Source organism: Cupressus sempervirens, chromosome 1, assembly GCF_028749045.1.
Source record: "Cupressus sempervirens isolate cs-2001-9-10 chromosome 1, ASM2874904v1, whole genome shotgun sequence".
NCBI classification, from domain to species: domain Eukaryota; kingdom Viridiplantae; phylum Streptophyta; class Pinopsida; order Cupressales; family Cupressaceae; genus Cupressus; species Cupressus sempervirens.
Window position 1 is genome coordinate 380,397,638 of NC_143118.1, and position 22,717 is coordinate 380,420,354.

The following is a 22,717-nucleotide window of genomic DNA, read 5'->3' on the forward strand; positions in this document are numbered from 1 at the left end:
ATGAAAAATTATTATTTTTTAATAATAATAAAAAAAGCCGCACCACCCCCGCACCATCGACAGAGTGACAGACAAGTGGAGGGTGGGCGATGGGTGGGTGGAACCCACAGGTGGCAGAGCTGTAGTGGAGGGCAGTTGGGAGGTGCTGCCGGAGGGTCACTGGGAGCCGCTGCAGTCAATGAGACTGCCGGTGGTTTATTGCAAGCGATTACTGCCAACTGTTAGTGGTCTCGGTGACCCCTGGCAATTTTCTTAAAGCGCTATGGCAAAAAAAGGCCACTTTTTATTTTATTTTTTGATTTTTGTGAAATTTCCAGCTCACAACACGTGTAGGGCGTCGTACAGCCCAGCAAGCAAAATGTTTTTTGCCTCCCAGACCAACAATGTCCAAATCAGACAAATTTTATATCAAAATGGGGGTTTTGACGCCTTCTGAATCCAACAGTGAGGTCTGTTTCGCCTCAAACTGCTCCAAAAATTAGTGACCACCCTATTTTCTCAAAAAAATCCTAAAAAAAACTAGATCTGTCCACCAAACCCTTGTTCTTCCTTTTTATTGATACACTGAATAAGCTATAGAAGATTTGGCTCTAATATCATGTAGGATTTGAGCAAAAGTACACAACAAATCCACAAAGCCTAAGAAAACCTGTCACAGAGAAGAAAAAGGCAAGACGAGATAAGGGTTTGATCTAAAAAACTTAGACAAAGAAAATATTATTCAAAGGATCTTCACAATGAAAAAATACAAAGAGATCAATCCTTATAAAAGAGATCAAAACCCGAAAAGGGTAACCTAAAGCCTAAAAAAGCTAGGTTGCACAATATAATTAATAAAATACTAATTATATGTACCTACAAGATAGCTTAAGCAAACTAGAGTAATAGGCAACTTAATTAATTAAATCAAAGTGATTTAATTAATAAGTGCAAACAAATAATTACTCTAATAGTATCTCTAATGGAAGCCAGATGGAGTCTCATGAGACCTTGCCATGCTAAAAAGTTATCCCTGTTAAGTCTTGGAATTTACCTCTTGTAAGACATCTTGATCTTTAGCTTAGATCCTTGAAATATTTCTTGCAAGCACCAAAAGCTCTGATACCAATTGTTCAAAATATAGATGGAGTAACTGAGAGGGGGGGTGAATCAGTTACCATAAAAATAAATCCATAGATCCCTTAGATGTCTTAAATAACTAGTTACTATTGTCACTCGGTAGATGTACTCTGTATTAACTTATTATTGATCTTTAAGCATTCACAATTATCAAAATGCATGCAAAAGGAAATAACATGAACACAAGAGACACCAAATTTAAAGTGGAAACCCAATATGAGAAAAATGACCAAGTAATTAGCTACCAATTTTCACTCTTCTGAAGTGAGCCCTATTAGGAGCCAACCCTATTAAAGGTTACAAAACACACTGTTAGGTGTGACTTTATTACAGGATTTAATCACCCTACTAGGAGTGGCCTTGCTAGAGGACTTTAGAACACTTCAGTAGAACTATCCACCTTATTAGAGGATTTACAAAAATTGCTGTTAAACCAACTTTGCTAAGAGATTTGGGAATTACTGCTACAATGGTGAGAAAGTAGCAACAAGTGACCTGAATGAGATGCAACTGATCTTTGCTGATACAAATCTCTGTTCTATTTCACTAGATCCTCTCTGATCGAATACAACTTTGCTGCTCCTCAAGGATATTTGATCCTTCTTCAAAATTCACTCACACTTCTTCTTCACACAATTAACTCATTTGCATGCTTTCTCATTCATCCATACATTTGAATTCACAACTTGACCTTTTATTTATACCATACAAATTATCAAGTTAGCTCATTTACAAGTTATAGTTATCAATAATCATTACAGATGAAACAATTAAACTTTATCTCCCAAAACAATGAAATCCTTCATTGGTCAACCCTGCTCGACAACCACTACTCTAGAAATGATTTCTAGTGTTAACCAAGTGAAGCTTGGTAAACACTACAAACTCTAAAAAATTCTTTGGAGACCAAGTGAACTTGGTAGACATTAACTTTCCTTCATTGACCTTGTGAGCTTGGTAGAAACTGACTTCTGCCATAGAATCCTTCAATGCCAAAGTGAGCTCGGTAGAAACTATATCCATAGTGTAATATTCAAGAATGCTCGGTAGACTCTATAATTCACTTTGTTGACCAACTAAGCTCGATAAACTTTTTTCTTTTACTTTGCTGACCAACTGAGCTTGGTAGACTCTATCTGATAACTTATATGACATTTGTGTAACATCAAAGAAAATGCACATTTGATTAATTGTATCCAACGTAAAGTATATTTTCCTAGAAAGAAGTTCATTGCCATAGAGAAGCTAGAGATCATTCACACATATCTGAGTGGTTCTTCAAGAACAAGAGGATTCTATAGTGAAAGGTACTTTATGAATTTTGTTGATGATTTCAATAAAAAGATGTGGGTAGCATTTCTTAAAGATAAATCTAAATCTTTTGAGAATTATAAAATAGTTAAGAATAAACTTGACAATGAATCTAGTGTTAAGATAAAGTGGTTGATGTCAGATAGAGGAGGAGAATTCACCTCTAGAGAGTTTAACATAATTTTTGAAGAGAATGGAACCAAAAGGTAGCAATCTTCACCTAGAACACCTGAGCAGAATGAGATTTTTGAAAGAAGAAATAAGTTTGTAATATAAGCAATAAGAGAAATATTGTTTGAGAATGATGTATCTAAGACATTTTGTAGAGAATCCGTCAATACAAAAGTATACACTCTGAATGGAGTACAAATTAGAAAAGATATGAACAAGACACCTTATGAACTATGGTTTGGTCATTCACCATCAGTTAAGTAGTTCAGAATATTTGGGAGAAAATGTTACACTAAGAGAGATGATGACATTGGTAAGTTTTATTCAAGAAGTAATGAAGGTGTGTTTCTTGATTCTTCATTGAAAAGCAAGGCTTATAGATGTTTTAACTATAGAACTAAGACAATAGTTGAATGAAAAAACATAAGGATTGATGAAAAGTTTGGAACTAAGGAAACAATGGTAGATTATAATTCAGATGAAAAAAAAAGATAATTCTGGGATTATTAGACAGAATGCTGAAGTTTTCTTTGAGACAAATAATGATTTGCAAAATGATGTGATAATTATTGAGGAAAGATGAGAGAAGAGATCTAAACCTAGAGAAGAGATAAGAGTTGAGATGTTAACTCCTACTTCTAATAGGAATCTGAAAAATAATCATCCTCCTAAACAAACAATTGGAAGCAAAGATAAAGGTGTGATGATAAAAAATGGAGTAAATGAGGAGATATGTTTAATATCTCAAGTTGAACCTAAGATTGTAGATGAAGCATGTAGAGATGATCATTGGATTCAAGCAATAAAGGAAGAATTAGATCAAATTGTGAAGAATGAGACATGGGAGTTAGTTCCTAGACTTGAAGACAAGAATGTGTTAGGAACCAAATGGGTATTCAAAAACATGATGAACAAGCAAGGAAAAGTTGTGAGGAACAAGGCTAGACTTTATGCAAAGGGTATTCACAATAAGAAGGCATAGACTATGAGGATACATATGCACCTATAGCTAGATTGGAAGTAGTAAGGATGTTTCTAGCTTATGCAGTGAATAAGGAGTTCAAGGTTTATTAGATGGATGTTAAATCAACCTTTGTAAAAGGAGAACTTGAAGAAGAGGTATATATTGAGTAGCATAAAGGTTTTCCTTTATCAGAAGACAAAGACATGGTATGCAAACAAAAGAAATTTCTATATGGACTAAAGCAAGAATGTAGAACTTGGCATGCAAGGTTGGACAGTTATTTGGCTAAGCTTGTATTTGCTAAAGCTATGATAGACAACAACTTGTATTTGCAAGAATTTGAGAATGGTTTGTTGATAATAGTAATATTTTTTGATGACATCATATTTGGAGGTAAAGATGAAGCAACTAATAAGTTTCCTGAAGAGATGAAGAATGAATTTGAAATAAGCATGATAGGAGAAATGATGTTTTTCCTAGGATTGTAGATTGTGCAAAATATTGAGGGTATCTTCATTTCACAAGCTAACTACTTGAAAGACTTGTTGAAAAGGTTTGGTTTAGAAAGTTTTAAACTTGTTGGTACACCTATGATAACTAGTTACAAGTTATCTAGCAAAGATGAGACACCTCTAGTAAAGTGGAAAGAGTATAGATCTATGATTGGAGGTTTTCAGTATTTGACTCACACTAGAATAGATATAACAAATGTAGTTGGAATTGTAGCTAGATTTCAATTTGATCCTAGGGAGTATCATTATGCAGCAGTAAAGAGAATATTCAGATATTTGAAAGGGACATCTAACTATGGAATTTTGTATTACAGATCAAGTGATTTCACTCTATGTGTATATACTAATTTGGATAGGGTAGGATATATAGATGATAGAAAGAGCACTAGTGGTGGAGGATTCTTTCTTAGAGGAAGATTGGATTCGTGGTTAAGTAAGAAGCAATATTGTATTTCTCAAAGTTATGTGGATCAAGCCAATCTTGAAGGTTATCATAATTGAGTTTGAAGAAGTTGTTATCATTTATTGTGATAAGACAAGTACAATGAGTGTGTCTAATAATATTGAATTACATTCTAAGACTAAGCATATATCTATTAATTATCATGTGCTGAAAGAGAAAGCAATAGAAAATAAAATTAGATTCGAGTATGTGAGTACTAAAGATCATATCGTAGATATATTTACAAAGCCTTTTCCTAAAGATACATTTGAGTATTTGAGAGGTATGCTTGGGGTTATGCCCCTACCTACTTTTGAGTAGATGATACAGAGAGTGTATCATTTCAGTGGTATAGAGAACTATTGTTCAACTGAACTGAATGTTGATGCTTCCCATATGAGGGAGGATCTATGATGAACTAAGTCATTAAGGACTCTTGGTATTCAATTTTGAATAATGTCTTTTGACACTCGAGCTTGTTGAAGACTTGTTACAACATATTAGCAATTGGTATTTAATAATTGGTATGTTGTAACATTGAGATTGAGAACTTTGACATTGATGTCAATGGGAGAGAGTATACATGAAAAATATCTCCTAGGTTATGGGGGATAAGAACTCCTAAGCAATAGGGGAGAGATATCTCTTTAGGAAGATTTAGAAAGATTCATGAAAGGAAGCACAAATATGAACCTGATGTATTGTGACTTATTTAGTGTGAAGTAAAAAATTGATGTCTAAGAAGAAGGAGTATGCACCTATTGTGCACCCATTATGTTGAGATTTATTTATCATGTGAACAACTAATGCTGGTCCTAAAATCCAGAGGATTTCAAAATTTCTTGATGAAGAGGATTTGATAAGATGAGAACATCAACAATAGTAGAGTATTACTTGGTTTTCTTAAAACTTAGATATTTTGCATCTATGTTTCCATCAATGACAAAGGTGAAGATTGTTGGCGTGAATGTTGATGATATTAATTTGGAGGAGTGTCCTAAGCATGGGAGAGTATTGACATGTTGCATTCATGACTATTTTTTTCATTGATGTCAATATAGCATGGGTTCTTTAAAGATTGGTTGAGTAGTAGACATAGATCTTGATGGTACAAAGAATGGTTTGATTTTCTAGTGATACATAGTCATGGACATGTTCTACATAGTGTCTTGATGCTGTGATCAAGTATGCAGAGTCTAAGTCAAAGCCATACAAAAGTTGTACTTGATTTACAGATAGCAATTCAGAGATAGTGTATTGGGAAAGTAGTTCCTAACAATTATTAGCTATCTTACATCATAGATGTAAGAAAGTGATGCACAGTTGGGTAGTAATAGAGGGTAGTCTATTGGTGATGTCAGCAAGTGCACAAGCCCCAATATCACACATGTGAAGTTTTTTATAGACTATGAGCTGACAATGCTATTGTAATTGTAATTAATTAATAATCTTATTATAATTAATTGGGAAAGCCTCAAGGCCGACTCAAGGAATTATTACAAAGATATGGTATAAAGCAAAGATGTTTTCCTTGATTGTAAATTGTATCCATTGTTGCAAGAAGTGCAAAGTGCAAAAAGGAGTAGAGTACTTATAGAATGTGTGTAACTGATCCAAGGGATAATTGGATTCGATATTTTTGATCTAGTTACAAGATCAGAATTAGTAGAAGTCTATTTGACAAGACAAATTATTCTGCAAAGAGTAATATAGAGATCATTTGGATAGTGGGTTTGTTGATCTTGCCCTTGAAGTTGTTTAGGTAGCGGGTCTAGCTATCTTTCACAACTCTTCACTATGTTGAAATATCCTAACAGGGATTCAAAGTCTCCTAACAAGGACTCATATGTACTAAATGTATCCATAGACTCCTAACAGGGTCCATCCTTTAACAAGGAACATTTATATTAGTACATCATCTTGTGGATACCATCCCCACTAGGGTTTTCTCTCTGATCAAGGGTTTCCCTAGTTAATATATCTGGTGTTATTATGTATGAGGATAAGTGCAAGAAGTTGGGTCTCACTTTTCACCAAAAAGTGGAAGTGTTTTTTACTATTTTTGAAATATATTGTCAATTGATGCCAAAATTTGAGCATTTAGAAATTAAATAGAAAAAAAAAATTAGAAATAAAAATTTGTAATGCTTGAAATCTTCTTTTTGAATATGTAATTTATTTGTATACACATATGATAGATTATTTTTTTGGTATGGATATTTAAAAACTACTTTTTCAAAATGCCTATTGTAGGACCATACTACACTCACGTACAAACAAAATAATTTGACATAGCTAAATGAATTTTTGTGAATCATTTTAGACGAAGTTACCTGACACACCAAAGATTGATGAGAATAATTTTCTTGAATTTATGAATTTTTTTTATTAATTCTTAATTGATGATTAAGCTAATTTCTAAAACATCTCGTGTATGGACGCCATAATTTTATCAAAATTTATTTATTTTGGATTTTTTTAACTTCAAAAGAATTGTGTGAGGATTAATAACATGCAAATTAATTTACAAAACATCAAAAATTAAGAAAGTTATTAAAGTTTTAGTGAATGTCACTATTTAATGTTTAAGAGATACTTTTGATTAATAAATAATGGAAAAATAGAAAATAAACTCATAACACTATTAAATTTACATTTTTAAAATTAGAATAGTAAGACATATAATGCATTTTTGTTTTTTTTTAAAAATCAATGGGGACAATAGAATAAAAATTAAGACAATCCTTGAAATTGTCGATTAAATGTCTTAGTAAAAAATTGGTTCATAAAGGCATAGGCTTGGTTCCATTAAGCCTACTCCATGCCTTTCCCCAAGGAAAAATCCAATGCAAATCTGTGCCCATGGAAAATTTGTGCCCATGGCACGAGAATCGAGGACTTGATTTACAATTCAAAAATTGGGTGCCTGATTCTGATGTACCCATTGGGCCACAAAATATTCCCCACAAAGTATTTTTCAATGATTGTAATGATTGAATGACAGTTTCAAATTGCAATAATGAATTTTTGTCATAGTTATTACTTTTTGTTGTCTTCTTCTACAATTTGCAAGTTGTTGATTCAAATTCAAAACTTGTGCAAACATGGGATCAAAACAAGAAAGAAAGAAGATAATAAAAGTTCTGAAAAATGAAGAGATCACAAAAAATAAATAGAATGAAGTACACCATCAACAAGAGAGAAGACAAAGAATTAGAGAGTTGTGCAATGTTTTAGAGGAGAAAGACATCGAGGTTACCATGAGGGATGAAGAGGCTGAAGAGGCTGAAGAAGAGAACCCAATACAAGGAGATTCAGGTGCACATTCTAATAGAACATTCAATAGAGGTGTGTCTCCAAACCCTCATTTTCTCATGGTGAAATTGGTGATTTTTTAGAAGTAAGTTATGATTTAAATGATTTATATTTTCTTCATGAGAATAGATTGCTAAACAATCATGCACAACAAACTCCAATGGAAATGCATGCCTTGAAAGAAATACTAAGAAAAATGAGAATGAGATTCAAATTCCAAATAACATTGAAAATGAAATGAAAATTGAGAATAACAATGGTATGAATGTAGACATGGAAAATCCAAGTACTTAATAGACATGTCAAAATGATACTGAAGTGGATGAACATAATTTTCATTTTTCTAATGATGTGCTAGATAATCTTCAAGGATTGGTTCCATGGAGACAAATTAGGACACATGTTAATAGATTATATAGACATTTTTTTATAATAAAAAAATTGGGTTTCAATGTCAGTTGATGTTGCAACTAATTAAAATGTCTAAAATGCAAAAAGTAATGAAAAGCTTAGGAATGTATGCAAAACCCGAGAATAAGAATGAGTCTTTAAAATAAGTTGTATCCACTATTACTAGTGAATTTGATGTTATCAGAAAGAGAAGTCACTCTAAAGATAAGAATGCAACACAATGAGAAATAACAATAGCTTTCATTAACAAATCAACAACTAACAAAAGATTGATTAATAGCATAAGTGGATATCTTGGAGTTAAAACTAAGACACCAAGCATAAAGAGTTTAAGCCATACCATTCACGAAGAGGCTAGAAGGAATTTGGCTAATGTGAGAAAAAGGACCATTAAGGAAGTATGCTCTATTAAAAAGAAATGAAGATAATATCCTAGAATATAAGGGGGCTAAATGAAGCCCACAAACAAGAGGTAGTAAGGAATATGATTAGAGATCATAGACTTGATTTTATGTTGATCCAAGAAACTAAAATGAAGGACCTAGTGGGTAAGATTTCCTTTAGTAACAACATGGATGGAGAGGCCACCAATGTAGAGGGCACTTCTGGAGGGTTGCTCACACTCTTCAATAACAAGCATTTCCTAGTCACTACCATTCATAATGAAGGTAACACACTGTTATGTAAAGTCTTGCACATTAATAGTAAAGACTCCTAGTTTCTTTTGAATGTGTATGCTCCTAGCTCTAAATAGGAGAGGAAGGCTTATTAGGTGAAGCTTTATTCTCTCATCAAGAATTGCAACCTTAATAAAGGTATCATAATGGGATATTTCAATACTCCTCTTTTTGATGAGGAAAAATCTGGGGGTTTAGCCTTGGACTTGGATATCAAGATGGATCATTCTAATTTCATACAATATGGTTCTCCTGGATGTTGATCTCTCTGGTAGGCTTTTCACTTGGTCCAACTAGCATATAGGGAGTGAATGTATCCAGGTCCACCTTGATCAAGCCCTTATTTCACCTGACTAGTTAAACCCCTTCTCTTACAAGCTTTCCCTTCTCCCCAAAGTTGGGTTTGACCACTCCCCTATTTCCCTTTTGATAGCCCCTCTCTCAATAAAGTGAAATTTTCTTTTTCATTTTGAAAAGATGTGGATTTCCCATCTAGACCTATTATCCAAGATCTCCTCGTGGTGGAACATTGAGGTAGAAGGGAATGCTATGTTTAGAGTTGCCAAGAAATTGAAAAATGTTAAACTTAATATCAAAATCTACAACAAGTTAGATTTTGGTCATATCTTCTAGGCCAAGGAGGAGGTCTAATCAACTTTGTTCCATTCAGGACATCATTCAATAGCAAGGATACAATGAACACAATAGGAACATAGAGATGGCTATTCTCTCTGACCTCCACAACATCATTAGTAGAGAAGAGAACTTCTAGAAACAAAGATCTAGAATTAACTAGCTCAAAGAGGGAGATCAAAATACTAAGGTTTTCCACCTCTCCATGCTTAAGTATAGAGCAAACAACTAGATTTTAGGTATCAAGAAGGGTGAATCCCTTTTTTCTAATAACAATGACATTTCTACTGAGGCTATTAATTTCTTCTCTTTTCTCCTTTCCTAGGACCCCACTTTATTGGTGAAGGACTAGAAGAAAATTGTTTCATCTCTACCCCAGATGATTTAGCCTCACCATAATGTATTGATGCAAGCTATATCAAACTATCTAAAAGTGAAACAACCTCTATTAGCCCTAGGGCCAAATGGTTTTCCAACTTTCTTCTTCTAGGTTTAATGTGAGCTGGTCAATACAAATGTTGTCAAGGTGATGTAGGAATTCTTTGGGGCTAGAAATCTTCTGAAAGAGCTCAACTCTACCTTTCCCAAAACCTTTGGAGTAGATACTATGGACCAATTCAAGCCCATTAGTCTCTGCAATTCATTCTACAAGATCATCTCAAAAGTTCTAACGACTAGAATTCTCAAGGTTCTTCCTTTCATCATTTCTCCATAGCATATAGGGTTCATCCTTGGTAGACAGATCCTAGATTCTATAATGCTGGTTTATAAAGTCGTTCATTCTTTAGAGGCTAGGAAGAGGGAGGGTCTTCTCCTCAAGTTGGATCTCTCTAAACCTTATGACCAGGTGGACCTCTCTAAACCTTATGATCCAACTTGTATCCACCTCTTTGCTAGCTATCATTATTAATGGGGCTCCATCTGAGTTCTTCAAACCATCGAAAGGCTTAACTCAGGGAGATTCCCTTTCTCCCATCCTCTTCATCATCATGGTAGAGTGTATTGGCAAATTGATTTAGAGAAAAGGACAGGAAGGGTCCTTGAGAGGAATCAAGCCTTCTTCAGGGCATTTATCTTTCACTTACCAAAAATTTGTGGATGACATTATAATGGGAAGAGAAGATTTAGTTAGGGAGGCCAAATTGATGAAGAGCTTACTAGATATGTATACCAAGGGAACTAGCCAACTTATTAATTGAGCAAAAAGCTTAGTTTTCTCTATTAATACTCCTGTAGAAAGACAAAGGAAGATTGTAAGTATTCTTGGTTGTAGAGTTTTAATCTTGCTTATGAGCTATCTTAGACTATCATTGGGGACTGAGCCATTGACCTCTTTTTGGAATGGGCTTATTGACAGGTTCAACAAGAAGCTGGAAGGTTGGAAAGGAACCACTCTTGGCCAAGCTAGTAAATGCCTTCTAGTAAAGTACACCCTTTAGAACCTTCCCACATATGCCTTGAGTCTCTTTTGGATCCTTGTCAAGTATTCTGAGAAAATGGAAATGATCTAAAGAGTTTTTTGTGGTTTGTATTGGAGGAACATAAAAGATACCCCCTATTGGCCTAAGATAATGTTTTCCTACCCAAGTGTTATGGGGGCTTGGAAATCAAAAAAATTAGGCATCTCAATAGTGCTCTCCAAGCTAAGTAGGTTTGGTGAATATTTAAAAGCACTAGAGAATGGAGAGATATTTTGGTGGATAAGTATATAAGGAGACCTTCTCTAAGATATTTGATCAATTATTTTGACATCCTAATTAGCTTGGTTATATGGAATACGATCTTAAAGGTGAGAATCCTAGCTAATTCTAAGGCCAAATGAAATGTGGGAAATGAAGAGAACATTCTCTTCTGGCATGACAATTGGTTGATTCAGGGCCCTCTCATTAATAACCCCACATATGATAACTGGGCTAATACTTGTATAAGGTTTTTTGGAATGAAAGTAAGTAACTATAGAATGGACCAAGGATGGAGAGACCTATCCTTGATATGAAATGATCTCAAGCCGATAATGGTGACACTAAATTCTTTGATTCTGAATAGTTACAAGGATGAACTAATATGGGAGGGTAATCCAAGTGGATTCTACTCAATGGCCTCAAGGTATAGTTCCCTTTGGAGCCTAAAGGAGAAAAATCTTTGGGCTAAGGCCTAGCTACCTAACCTTACCCCTAAAATTAACATTTTCTTCTAGCTGATGCTTCAAGATAAAATTCTTACTCTGGACAACATGGAAAAAAAAGGTTAGTATATCCCTAACAAATGTATCCTTTGCAAGCATCACTTGGAGATGGTAAACCACATCTTCATTAATTTCCCCTATTCTATGGAGGTATGGGAATATCTCATCAAGAGATATGGGGTCAGTTGGTGTAAGCCAAGTAATATTCTAGACTTTTTTGTTAGTGGGATAGCATGTACAAAGGCATGAATATGCATAGTATAAGAATATGGAATTTTCCCTACTTTTGTTGGGGAGTATGGAAGGAGAGAAAAAATAAAAATTTTAGAGATAGATAGGCTCCTACTAATGTTCTTGTAGATAAAATCAACAAGAATTTGAGAGAAAATTTTCTCATTAGGAAGAGTAGAGATCCTAATGAAGGGGAAGGATAGAGAGAAAGACAAGAGAATGAAAAGATAGGGGGTCAAGTGGAGACTCCCCCTTAAAGGTTGGAAAAAAGCCAACTTTGGTAGGATGTGGGGGCATCATTAGAAATAGCCATGGTGTAGGTATTGTTTCTCTCTTCTACCCATTGGAAAACCAGAAAAATCACTATGTTGAAGCCAGTGCTTCTCTCCAAACTGCTAAACTGGTGTTCAAAGTGGGAGTCAAACACTTATGGTTGGAGGGGGACTTAAAAAATATCATTAAATGAATAAAGGAAATATTCAACTTTCTTGGACCATTTTAAATATAGTGGAAGAAATTTGCACTACCCTTGGCAAATTTGAAAGTGTTCATGTTAGCCATGAGTATAGGGAATCCAACTTGGTGATTAGCTAGTTTTTCGATGAGGTAGTCAAGAAAGAGATGGAGAGAATATGGACCACCAGAGGGAATATTCCATCAGTCATGAAAGGCCTAATTGATCAAGAGAAGATCTAGGGAGGTATGGGTGATATCCCTAGTTAATATGGAAACTAATGCAAAAATGTGTGCAAGGCAATGCATTTATGGAAAATACAAGGAGAACTAGTGGATTACACATTTGACATATAATTGCCATGCTTTATGGGTTGCTTATTTTATTTTCCTATTCTTTGGAATTAAAAAAAAAAGGCCATTTTGGATAGAGTAAATAGAGGACAAAGAAAGGTGAAAAAAGAACTGTGTTTATGTGAACAGAAATTACCCAACTGATTGAGATGGTGGGAGAACAAAGTAGAAGGGAACCAGTTGGAGAGGTGGAAAAATAGAAATAGAGAACCAAGGTCTAGGAGAAACTTGAAAAGGAAGGCATTTCTAGCTACATTGCTAAGCTTCACATGTATGACTCAACAGTCACCAATCTCATGGTTAATTCTTGGAAGGATAGTAGGGTTAAGATTGGTGGGGTGTTGCATCATGTCAATGTGGAGATCATCACCCATGTTACTAAAATCCTTGATGAGGGTTTGAAGTTCTACAAAGATTAAAAAAGTTTTTTTGAATTTAGTTAAGGATTTTTCCAAGAACATAGAAGAGAAGATGGAGCTGGTGAAAAGTGAGACTTACTATGAGATGGAATCGATGAAGAAGCTCTAGAGATATATGTTGCATGCCGTCATTAAGTTTATTTATTTGGATATGAGGTTTGATAGCGTTAGAACCCATCATTTTGTTCTGCTTAACTATTTTTGTTATGGAGCTAAAGTTTTGTTTCCTTTTTACTTGTATTCTTCCATGAACAAGAATATTTTGGGATATAAGAAAAATTCTACTGCTAACCCTAACTTGCACAATGATTTACTTCTTTTTCTCTTTGAATATTTTAAAGCCTAGTCCAGGAGTAAACCCCTACACCAAGTTGTGGTTGCTTTCGAGGAGACAGGGAGCTCTAATTTCTTGTCAAACATAGAGGAAATTCAGAGCTTAATTTTAGAGGAGGAGGAAGACTATTAATCTTCAGGGAAGAAGAGCAAGGGGAGAGACAAGGAGTTCCCACTCCTAGTAAAGCTCCTTGTATGAAAAACCCTAGGTGCCATATGCCTAAAATGATTGGTCAAGGGGAAGAGGAGTACAATGAGGAAGCATAAGATATGGACATGGATGAGGAGGCCAAGGGCGTGGATGTTGATACTAGAGAGGAGTTAGCAGGTAACCCCAAAAAAATGTAGAGGAAGATCAAAGAGGAGGCTATGCCACTGGAGGGGCAATATAATGCTCCACCAAGGGATCCAAAAGAATTAACTTAATGTTTTACTAAGTTTTCCAAACATTTTTCTTAAAAAATAAGAAATAGTAACATACACATCAAACACATAGTAGTGGAAGCAATAACATACAATCAACTAAAGCATACATAATAGGTTACATTCCTTAAGGATCCCATGATGTTGAATCACATTTAAATTTAACTAATACTACTCTAACAACTACCACATCCATTTAAAAGAATAATTAAAAGTCCAAAGTCCATAATATACATTTGTCTTGAATGCCTCTTGGAAAATTAAATTCAGAATGCTCAATCATCCACTATACATTTCATAGGGTATGAAAGGCTTAAAAGACTAGACATATGTAGAAATAGAAATACATCATCCTCCTCAGATTCATGATACAAAGTACAATAAAAATAAATGAAACTATCCACCATACATGATACATCCATCCATTGTAAAAGATATAACATCCATCATGAAATATAACCATCCATCATAACAATACATAAAAAGAATGAAAGTAAATGCAGGCAAGGAAGCTCTAGCCATGGTGACTACGGACATATCTCAATGGTGAGAGTGAAAAAGCACTACCACTCGACTACGTGGAACCTAAAAGGCCCACTCCCACTACACTAAGGAGATAGTCTCAAGTCCCAAATAGGATATCAAACCAAATATCAAGATACTCTCTAAGTCCACGAAATCCTAAAAGTATTCTAACTCAAAGGGTTCCAAGATAGGTCGAAATCTAATTCCTAGAGGTAAAAAAGACACGTAGGAAACCTAATATGTAAGTGGGCAAGTGTCCTCACACGAATCACATTGGAGTTACCCTTGCAGTCTCTCAGGACCCTAGGGTCCCTAGTGATCCCTATGCGGCCACTAGTATCTTCTCGTATTGGCAAGGCATACTATAGAATGCAAGGTCACGACCAAGCATTCTCTCTACTCCCATCCTAGTATGTACTAGCACTTAGGGCATGGGTGAGAACATACAAATACTCTTATTAGGTTCATTTTACTCTCATTTAGTGTAATATTTTCACTTATTAAACAACTTATAATGGGTTACCATGGTAGCCACTTAGGGGCCCAACCCCCATTGCAAGCCACTTCCTGACACTACAAGTAGATAACCTACACTAGGCTCATAAAAGTACAAATCAATAATCATGTAAAAATTACCTCATCCCTATACAAGCAACTGGAAAGCATCAAAGACAAATCACAATATCCATCGGTTCTCAACGAGCAACCAGAAAGTATCCCAATAATATTGATCAATGACTCAAAATGGTTAAGTAAAACATGTCACAACATGACATTATCAAGAACATAGCAAACACTTCAGTCTCATCAAGGCGACTTGAAAGAAACTCAAGTATAACTGATCGAGGACTCAAAAATGGTCAAGTCAATTATGTGATAACATGACATCATCGAGAACAAATCATTTAAAACACCTTAATGTCACACAAGATCACTAGAAAGCAATAATGAACAGTAAATACAAACATATCATAGAGCATACCATTGCATTACCATGGCTGGGTTAAAAAATGATTGAGATCAAAACATCATAACATTCACATTTGCATAACTCCCAAGCCTCTTGTAAACGTCCTAAACTAGTCAATACTGTAGTCAACCCCAATCCCCAAACATAGATATCACATAGAAAACAAAACAATCTCATAGTTGGGTTTGATTTTGAAAACACACAGTAGAATTAAAATGTAAGGTTTGAATTTGTGTTTCAATGTACGTTTCAAGTGTATAAGATTCTCAGTTCACTCTATATATTAACCCATTCATTTATTCGACTCAAATATCAAATTAGAACTAGTATTAAAGTCAATTTCCTGAAAATAATCTAAGGATAAACATTTATTAAAATAATCCTTATTGATTTCAAATAAAATAATTGTTAATTTCATTAAATTCAGAATCATTAAAAACTAAACAATTCTATAACTCTTATTAACTAATTCCCATTATTAATAAATTAACTAAATTTTACTCAATTAAATTAATTGATAATTACAAACACACATACACACACGTGCGCGCGCGCACACACACACACACATATATCACAAAAATATTTTAATTAATTATGAAAATATTTAATAAAATTTAATTCAATAAATATATTTAAAATTAATATTGCATAACACTTATATCTTTTAAAATAAAAAATAAAAATCCAATTCACTAAAATTAAATCATGCAAGTTTATATTTATAAAAAAAGGGGGCACTTTTAAATAAGCCGCCGACTCTTTTGTTTACCCATGTAGCCTCCTACCCTACTATCGCAAGGCTTGGAATAGTTGCCGCTATACTTACAACAATGGGTATGGCTGTCGCCAGTGGTCAAGGTAAGTGGTGGAGTGGGGTAAAACTCCCTCCCCAATGTTATACATATTTTTTTGTTTAATAATTCTTTTAATTTATAATTTAAATAAATTTTTAAATAAATTTATTTAATAAGATTTATAAATATATAAAATTTATAAAACAAATCCTTTCTTTAAACAAAAATATATATTTTTTAAAAAATTGTTTTCAACATTAATCTAATAGAGAAAATTTGACCAACCAATCAATTTTTCTCTTTAAATTTCCTTTTAAAATTTGAAAACCCTCCTCGATTAATTTTCTCTTTGACTTTCTACCCTTCCTAGCTTAATTTTGATTCTCCAAAATCTATAGAATGAGGTTTTCCTTTACTATATTTTAAATCTCCATGAACATGTAGAGGTATTAACATGCATTCAATAATTAAAATATTGAAATGTTCAATGATTCTTTACAGAGAAATTCGAATTCACAATCCAAAACATTCATCACAAGAATTATCTAGACAACCATTTAACAGACACAAAGAAGATAGGAAAGAAAAGAGGGTATTAAAATATGCAAAAATCACAAGTGTCTACTTGGACATTGATGCTAATTGCGATGCCCCAGAAAACTATAGAGAATTCCTCCTCTCAGAACCTTCTCCTTTCTGAAAATTCCTTCCTCCTCCAAAATTCAGGGTCCAAATTCACATTTTTTAAAAATGAACCCTCAATTGGTGATAATGAGTTCTCTCATTAATTCAGGGCACTGATTGTGTGATCCCCTAAGTGCGATCACGTGAGAGGACTCCTTGCTCACAACCCTTAACTCTAAATTAACTTTCCTTAATCTTTGCTTTATCTTTTCCATGCACATTAAATTGAATTATTAAATAACTTTATTTAATTTTTACTTGACTCCTCTTTCAATTAATTTATTAAATTTAATCCCATGCACACTTTATGCAATTAAAATATCTTTATTAAATTCACTTGTTTTATCTTTTTAATTAATTTCTTATATTTTAATCTCATGCATGCATCATGCAAACTTAAATATTTTAATAAATTAATATATTTTCACTTTTTAATTTACTTTTGAAACTTAATTGATAAAATATTTATCAACTTAAATAATAATATTTAGCATTTATTTAAAAATGAACTCTAAATATATTATTACTAAATTATGTAAAGATTATCACATTATAAAATTATCCTTATAACTTTTATCTTCAAATTTAATTCTTTTTATTTAATTAATTTTCCAATTAATTAAATATTAAAATATCATAATAACTTTTCATTAAATTAAATTATTAATTTAATCTTTTAATTATAGTTAATTAATAGAAAATTTACCAAAGACTCATAAAACAACATACTAAAACCCATCAAAGAAAAACACATACAAAATCAAACTAAAGGGTTATAATGATGAATTAACGTCATTTGATGCATTCAGAGAGTACTCAACTTAGATACTTGTCCTAATTATCTAGGACAAATGGCTTAAAGGTTTGGGATTTGGACTTAAGAATTTATCTCCCCTCTCTTACCATTGAGATAATGTGATAGGGTACACTCATCTTGGAAATTTAGGGAAGTTGATACTGAGTACTTCCAAACTACATAAAATCCACACATGTACAAACACAATATTCTAAGTTAAACAGGCAATGGTAGGAAGTGGTGTATCGTGTATATCCCAACTAGCAAGTGACTACAAATCCCTTCCTTAACCACATTAGAAATGCCATACATAAAGAAAACAAACATGCAAACCATACACATGTAGTATGGGGTAAGTATCCATAAGAAAACACATATGATAATCCATCTAACTAATCATCATCAATAACTAAAAGCACCATAATAATCATCATGCATACATGAAATATAGAGTATTAAGTAATCTCATCATATATTCGACTGAATGTAAAAAAAATTCTAATAATCTCAAAAGAATACTACTAGTAATCAAGCATAACACTAGCCTAAAAGAGTTCAACAATGATAACAAAAAATGTAACTTAGGGGCAGGCACTAAAGGCAAAATGAGATGGTGTCGGAGCTCTCTATTCTCCCTTCCCTTCCCAAGCCTCCACAGGAGCAAGAAAATGAGAAAATGGAGGAGGGAAGCACAAACAATGTGGTTGTAATAAAAGATAGGCCTATGTCTTGGAATAACTTCAATGCCAGAATCTCTAAAATGGGAATTGTCACAGAAGTTATGAACCCCCAAATCCTTAAAGAAAAATAGGGCAATATCCAATTGGAAGAACTTATAGAATCGATGTTGATGGCCATCACTAACAATGCAAGGGAGGAGGGTATGAACTTTCTCAAAAATGCAAAAAATAGAATGATTGACAACTTTTGATCTATGAAATAGCTTTTTCATGAGTTGGAGGAGGTAACAGAAAGAATGGGGTAGATGAAAATCCAGGTGAAGTAGAATGAACAAGGGAACTCGACTGACGTAGGGGATCGAATCAAGATGGTTGAAAAAAGGATGAAAATATGGAGAAATTCAACCATAGCATGCCTAACCAGATGCTCACTATTCTTAAATCTCTCAATAATAACATTGTTAGTCTAGGTGGCAAGCTGAAGTCCACGACGTTTGTCACAAAGAAGGATGGGAAGGAAAATGATGAAGACAGGATGGAAGAGGATGCCATAATGGGCATAACCCAAAGCCATGTGGATCAAAGTTGTGAGAAGAACTAGGATCTCTTGGAGGACTTTTAGAGAGACAATGAAGTGGTAGAGACCATCCAAGACCTTAAGAGGAAGGTGGGGCAGTAAGCAAAGAAAATACAAGATCTTCCTTTGGAATTTGATGTCTCTGTAGGTTTTTTTCTTTCTGGCTTTTTGCTTGCCTATTTGTTCTGGCCTTTCTATTGGCTATTGTTCTATTGCTAGGCATTTCTTGTTAACTTGTTACACTTTTTTATGTAAGATTTTTTTGGGTTTCAAGATCCCTGTAAAATGTATTTCTCTTAATCAAAAAATATAAGTGGATATCTTAATGTGAATTGTAAGGCTTTAGAAAGAGTTGTAAAGAGAAGGGTTAACTTTGAATGTGATCCAACAAATATTTTGTGGACTTCTTTTGGTAGACTCCCGAGATGTGATATGAAACTTACTAGTGAATTCAAAATTTTGGTTGAAAATTTTTGCCATGATAATACAAGTGTGTCACCTAATTCAAGAGATGTTCTTAAATTGAGATTTGGCTCAAGAATAAATGATCCACATCCTAAACATGTTTTGGACATGACTCAAAATAAATTATTCAAAAAATTTGTAGATGGTAAGGTGTTAACTATTACCATTAGTCAAAGATCTTTTGAAAAGTGTATGTAAGGATTAACAAGGAAAGAATCACATGTTGTTGTAAAACTCATGTTCAATTTCATTACCATTATGATGTATTTTGATCTATACATTGTACCATGCATAGTAAAGAAATGTTGCAAGAATGTGGTATAAAAATACCACCCCAAACTATAAAGGATTTCATATCATGTTTGTTTTGTAAGCCACTTAATGATCAATACTTTCTTTTCAATGCATGTCCTTCTAGTATATGTGATATGTGTGGGAATCTTTCTTTGTTAGATGAATGTTTGCATGAAAATGCTTTGACTAATTTTGGACAACAATTAATTGATGTAAAAAGATTCAAAACTATTAAATATCCATTGAAGAATGGGAAGATTGGAAGAAGGTTTGATCTAGTTATAGATAAATTTAGTTGTCATGCATTTATGGATGAGTTTAAGAGTGTGATCATACCAAAATATGTTAAAAACTCTCAATATGCTAGATGGATTGATGGACAATTTCACATATGTAAGAATACATTTCCAATTGGTACTATACTTTCAGTTGTTGACTTTGCAAAGTAATACACAATTGCACCACAAGATAACGTACAACCACAATATTACAATTCAATGTAAGTAATAGTTTATGTTCATATAGTTTATAGGCATGCACTGATAGTACAAAAGAGGATCAAAAAATATTGAGAGAGTACCATTTCTATATGAGTGATAATAAATTTCATTTGTCTGAGTTTGTCCAATATTGTTTCAAGGTCTTTTATGATAATTGAAAGGAGAGACAAATTCAAATGATACAACATTGGATATGGTTAGATAATTGTACAAGAGAATTCAAGAATGCTAGAATATTCTATTGGTTGAGTAGGACACATAGGAAAACTAATATCCAACATTTGTGGAGTTTTTTTAGGATGGACATGGTAAAGGAGAACATGATGATGTTGGTTCATGCATGAAGAAAGCCCTTAGTAAAGAGCAATTACAATTTGAGGAAAAATCCAAATTCAAAACTGCACATGATATTTTGGAATGGTATAACAAATATTTATACATAGGATCAAGTTGAAGATAAGAATATCCTTTTAAGATATGACTATGACACAATTAGCAAGTTAGCTAAATTGCATTCATTTAGGAGTGTAGATTCTAACTTTTGGACTATATGGACTAGGGAGTTTGCTTGTTTTTGTCAGTTTTGTCTTGTGGGTGAATGGGAAGAATGCGAGAATACAAAATGGGTTGAAGATTGGCAACAAAAATCATTAGCATCTACTAACACACATTTTCAAGATGATATAGTAAATGAAGGCTAGAATGTTACTTTTGCATCTAAAGACTATGGTCATATTTCAGACCTCATGCAACCTGGTATGCACAATTTAATTAAATTTTGTTGTAATCATGCTTCAATTTATATTATTTATTTATGTACATGTCATTAATATAGTTTAAGTACACATCTTTAATATATTATTTATATATGTACACATGTGATTAAAGTGTTTATGTACTTTATCTTATCTTGTAGGACATGTTTATGTTGTTATTGCACCTAATAATAATGATGAATAAATTGAGTATTGGCTAGCTAGATGTGTGGAACCTAAGAAAAAATTTATATGTCATCAAGTAGATGATGATGGTTTTGAGTATCTAATTGGGTCTGTCATTGTAGTTGGCACCTAGTTACATACACACCTAACAAGAAGAAATGGTTTACCAACATTTGATGACTACCAATCCAAGAAGAAGATTTTATACTATTCTCATTTGATTGTGGCAATGAATATCAAATTAGAAAGATACAAAGGGAGACTTGCCAATAAGGTATTATGGACAATTTCAATGGATGAGCACGAGACAATCATAGATGCATTGTAATAGAGAGAGGATGAAAATGGTACAATGGGATGACTACATTTAAGTTAAACACATGAAAGATTTTTCTTTATTGTGCTCTTTTTATATATGTACTTATATAATCAAATTAAATATATACATATGCATTGTCAATAGCAAATTAGAGAACTTATATATACCTCTTATTCAGGTCTCAATTATAATTTATACAAATTTAAATGTTTAAAGTGGATTGAACATCAACATTCATGTAATTACACATATTTACATAATTCAGCTAGTTCATAATAATTTATGCTTTTATTAATACATGTTTTTGTTTTGTAATTTTATTTTACAGGACCTCATTTGAAGAAATGTGTTGAACCAATTTTATATTTTGAGTTTGAACACTTCTATTTATGTCATTCACATTGTCTTTTATATATTGTAAAACATGTTGTAAACATTTAAAAATAGGAGTTTACTTCTATTTGAAAGTTAAAGGTGTGAACTTGATATTATAAATTAATTGTAAATTCAAGTAATGACCTTTTTTTTTTCCATTACTTTTACATTTAAACATGTTTAAATTAATGTTCCTATATAAATAATTAAAATTATTTTTCATGTATATATACTTAAAAAATGTTTCATAACATGAATAAAATATGTCACATTAAAGAAAATGTTTCATATGTACAACATGATAACATAATAATCTATACTGCATACATTAGCACGATAAGAAGTTATAAAAATATAGTACATTGTGTAACATGTCATAACATGATCTATGAAGTCAAAAAATACATATAATAAAATTAACTATCCTAATAGAAAGTGTATCATAATAAATAATATGTGTTATAAAAACACAATCTAAAGGTGTGAAAAAGACCTAATATATTTGATCTACAGTCCTCTTTACTCTAGGCAAAGAGGACTCAGAAGGGTCATCCTATGTAACATGAGGTGTCTCATCGTGGACATGCCTAATTGAAATGGGTTTCAAAATCTAGCTTACAAATAAATTAAATATTCAATACATAATAATAATAATACCACATGAGATGGGTGTCCCTCTGTAACAAGAGGAGGTGCACTGTGAAAGCTACCAAATATGGCAATGGTAAGGTCCTATAATTTACAATACATAATTTTTAAAAATTTGATAGAGATCATAATGAACTATGTATGTACATAAATCACAATACTGATCTCAAAGGATGATGTATGTACCTCCATC

General features: G+C 33.0%; 1 pseudogene; it reads left to right on the forward strand.

Moving 5' to 3' along the window:
* LOC149577849 (UDP-glycosyltransferase 92A1-like) overlaps positions 1-22,717 on the forward strand; it is a 169,810-nt pseudogene continuing 147,093 nt past the window's right edge.